Genomic DNA, 4,117 nt, shown 5'->3' on the forward strand with positions numbered 1-4,117 from the left:
GGGTGGCTATGTGTTGTGCCTGTGGTTGGTATGCCGCCTTCGAGCCCAGACCAATAGGGATAAGGCTATATTGGGACAAGGTTATAATCTCTCTGGCATTAGCTACCCTGGAGTGTGGCTCCTCCCCCCAGATATGGTTGTCAGCACTAAGAGATGCTTAGGGCTTCCATCATGCACAGCCTATGCACTCCATGGGATCTGTTGATCCATTGCACTTGGGTAGGTGTGCGGATGTAGATTCCTGCGACACAGCCTTTGCACCCCCGGGGTTCCTCGAGTACCCATTGCACAGGGAAAGGTGTGTCCATGGAGAATATCTTTTATCCTCGATCGACCAACACATCATGAGGTGGGGGTCAGATTGGATGACGTTTTACTTATTTGGGAGAAACCCTGATTTGTCTGACTTCACTATCGATCATCAGTCTCACTCTGGAGTCCACGCGGCACATCAAGAGAATTTTCTTGGTAGATCTCAATAGCACTGGTGGCACTTTCTTGGGTCATATTCGGGTGGAACCTCAAAAGCCTCAAGAGATTCCCATTGATTCCGCGGTCTCATTCCACACATCCACAAGGCATACACTCTGCGAGAGAAGCCTCAGACATTGCCATCAGCTCTTAAGGGAGACGAGAAGATGGGTGGAGGGGGATGATGAACTCAAGGGCTTGCGGGAATTTCCAGAAGAGGAGACCGAGCTTGATAACCTGACAGAGTTCAACACTGCCCACAGCAAACGGATTTCAGTTCTCACTATTGAGGGAAATCTGGATATTCAGAGACCAAAGAGGAAGAGGAAGAACTCACAGGTGACTTTCAGTGAGGACGATGAAATTATCAACTCAGAGGATGTGGATCCCGTCGGAGGCTTCCAGAACATGGTACAGACTGTAGTGGTTCCAGTCAAGAAGAAACGGATGGAGGGCTCTGGCTCTCTGGGCCCGAAGGAGGCAGGAAGCAGGCGCATACAGAACTTTGCCTTCTACGGAGGACTGGGGGGGGGGGGGACTTGCCCCCCACACATAGTGAAACAGGCTCCCAACCGCATGGCATCCATGGGACAGCACTCAGCGGTGGCTTGCCCATGCCATACCCGAACCTCGCCCCTGATGTGGACTTGACTCCTGTTGTGCCATCGGCAGTGACCATGAACCCCACACCAAACCCTGCAGTCTATAGCCCTGAAGCTGTCAATGAACCCAGGAAGAAGAAATACGCAAAGGAGGCTTGGCCAGGCAAGAAGCCCACAGCTTCCTTATTGATTTGATATTTTTGGCTATGGAGTGGGTGGGATGGGTGGAGGCTGGCAAAGGGGCTAATGAACTAGGGAGGAAACTTTCTGTGTGTGCGGTATCGTCTTTCAGAAAGTCTCCTGGGCCCCTAATATGTAATATTGAGACTAGGGGTGTGGCTAAAGTACCAGTTAGAGACCTGAGTTAGAACCCCTAAGTGTGGAGAAAGGCTCCCCAGGCCCTAAGCAGACTGCCCTGGTCCTCTGCCCTGATTCCCCCCCCCCCCCCCGTCTCTCTCTCTCTCTCTCTCTCTCTGCCTCCATCGCCTAGGGCCGTTTTCATGTGAAGTCACACACATTCAGGAGGAATCCAGAGCTATAGAATCTTGTGCTGCCCTCTTGTGGCAGCAACTTTTGTGTGTGCCACGAGGCAGTTTCTTAAAAATATGACCAGTTAGTGTGGCTCACGTTGAACAGGAAAAGACTCTACTTTGCAAGGACCAGGTTCGTATCAGGAGGAAATTGCCAAGCTGTCGGTTTGGAGGCTCCCCCTACCTCCATATACCCCCACCACCACCACCCAGTAGCACTGTCTGGTTATTCAGAGCTCCAGGCTAGACCTGGCTAACAGGAGACAAGGTAGGAACCATTGTATGAGCTTTGTACAGATTTGTACATCTGTGTAATAGGGCCTTTTCTGATCCAAGTGTAGCTTTTTACCTGTAACCTTTATTACATTGTAAATGAATGGTAAGCTGGTTCCTTAGTTTTTTTTTTAATATTTATTTATTATATATACAATATTCTGTCTGCATGTATGTCTGCAGGCCAGAGGAGGGCACCAGACCTCATTACAGATGGTTGTGAGCCACCATGTGGTTGCCGGGATTGAACTCAGGACCTTTGGAAGAGCAGGCAATGCTCTTAACCACTGAGCCATCTCTCCAGCCCCCATGGTTCCTTAGTTTTTGAATTTCTTCCTCTCGATCTGCGTCGTATGGTGTTCTTTGTTCTATGCAGATCTTCTTCCACCTAAAGGAATTCCTGTTTCATCCGGTCCAGTCCGGCTCGGTCTCCAGCTCTAGTTTAGAGGCTTTCTGCCTAGCTATCTGGTCTTGTAGATCTTCACTTGCTGAGCCTCCATATCCTGCAACTCAGATCTCAACTGATGTATCTGGCCCATCCGCTTCTGGGTCTCCTCCTTTTGCATCTCCTTCTCACATCGAAGTTCTAGCTCCATGCTGCCAGCAGTACTGCTATCCAGGCCTTCAAAACTGGAGCCTTCCTTTAAACTGGTTATCAATTTTTCTTTAGTCTGCAGTATTTGCGTAGCTTTCTGCTTGTAGTCAACTAATTCCTGCCTAGAAGACTCCAAGCCCGACCTATGTAGCCTGACTTGCTGCTGGAGCTCATCAACCTTCTTCTTCTCCTCAGAGTACTTTCTTCCTGCCAGAGTAACCGCTTCTGCCAAATTCTGACGTTCCGCTTCCATTTTATTAAGGCGTGCAGTGAATTCACTCTGTGTCTGGTTGTAGCTCTCCTGCTTTCTTCAGAGTGGCATCGGCTTCATGCAGCCTCTCCTGAAGAGTTTGCAGAGCGTGGTTCTGTAGGCTACTGCCTTCATTGTGATCCTCCATTATTGGTGGCTTTTCACTCTGCAAGGCTTCCAGTGCTACCCTGCCGGAACTCAGCACCTGCCAGCCTTCCGCAGTCGCGTCTTGAGCACAGCCAGCTGGGAATCCTTTGCAGCCACTGCTCCAGTAAGGTCATCAACTTGGGCTCATAGTTCCCGAGATATTTGATCACTTTTTGAATGGTCAACATTCCATTTTTCAACTCTTGCCCTTATCTTATTTAATTCTTCTTGAGTTTCTTTGGATCTCTGAAGTAGTGAGGCCATTTCCTGGTTTAAAGGCTGGACTTCATTCCTGAGCAACTGATTCTCCAGGTGAAGATTAGACAATTCATGCAATCTGTTCCCATTGGTAGGTGCTGGGCTGTGCTCCGTGCTTTCCTTCGAGGATCCCTGGTGGCCTGCAGGCACAGAATCAGAACTGTTCCCTTCAGGACTTTGGCTCCCAGGATTCTCTTCAGTGGCCTTGGTGGTGGTGACACTTGTGTCCACAGAACTGACGCTTGAGGACTGAGAGCTTGGAAAGACGGGCACTTTGCCCTTCTCTTTCTGGATCTCCACTCTCCCTCTTGGCTCCTTCTGGGAACTGTTAAGAAAATCAAACAACTGCTCCTCATCCGGCTCTGACATTTTCCTTCAAACAAACTGTGATGAAGGCCTAGGGACAGACGCATGTTCAGTGGAATGGGAGGCCTTTCCAGATGGCCTGGATCCTTCTTTCACATTTGCTGTGCCAGCTATGACGGTGGCTTTTTGATGCTGGAGATGTTACTGGTGTGGGGGCCAGCCCATGATAAGCTAAGTATGGACAGGTCGCCCAAAGGAAGTTCTTTATTTCCAACCATTATCACCTGCCAGAGTAGAACTCAGCCCTCGATAAATTTAATAAGAGGCCCGAGTTTCAGTAGTTTACCCTGAAGCAATTCCTGGGTGCAAGAGAAACCACAAGCTGAGTTACCTGTCTCTTACCCAAGAACAGATCATTCAAAGGAAATGCCTGGCATTCCAAGCATGTAGATAGGAACACCTGCCAGTATTCTTTCACCAGGACACCCTAGACAAATGGCAGCCAGTCAGGTGTCTTAAAACCTCAGAAACCCCTCATCCCCACCTTTACTACTATAAAACCCTGTTCTTTTTTTCTTTTTTTTTAAATTTATCTATTTATTGAGGATTTCTGCCTCCTCCCCGCCACCGCCTCCCATTTCCCTCCCCCTCCCCCGATCAAGTCCCTCTCCCTCATCAGCTTGAA

At 49.2% G+C, this 4,117-nt stretch overlaps 2 pseudogenes; one reads left to right on the forward strand and one right to left on the reverse strand.

Moving 5' to 3' along the window:
* Nucleotides 1–191: 191 nt before the first annotated feature.
* On the forward strand, nucleotides 192–1,268 carry LOC101989166 (annotated as a pseudogene).
* Nucleotides 1,269–1,361: 93 nt separating this feature from the next.
* LOC101989452 lies at nucleotides 1,362–3,633 on the reverse strand (annotated as a pseudogene).
* Nucleotides 3,634–4,117: the final 484 nt, after the last annotated feature.

The sequence above is a fragment of the Microtus ochrogaster genome, chromosome 7, assembly GCF_000317375.1.
Source record: "Microtus ochrogaster isolate Prairie Vole_2 chromosome 7, MicOch1.0, whole genome shotgun sequence".
NCBI classification, from domain to species: domain Eukaryota; kingdom Metazoa; phylum Chordata; class Mammalia; order Rodentia; family Cricetidae; genus Microtus; species Microtus ochrogaster.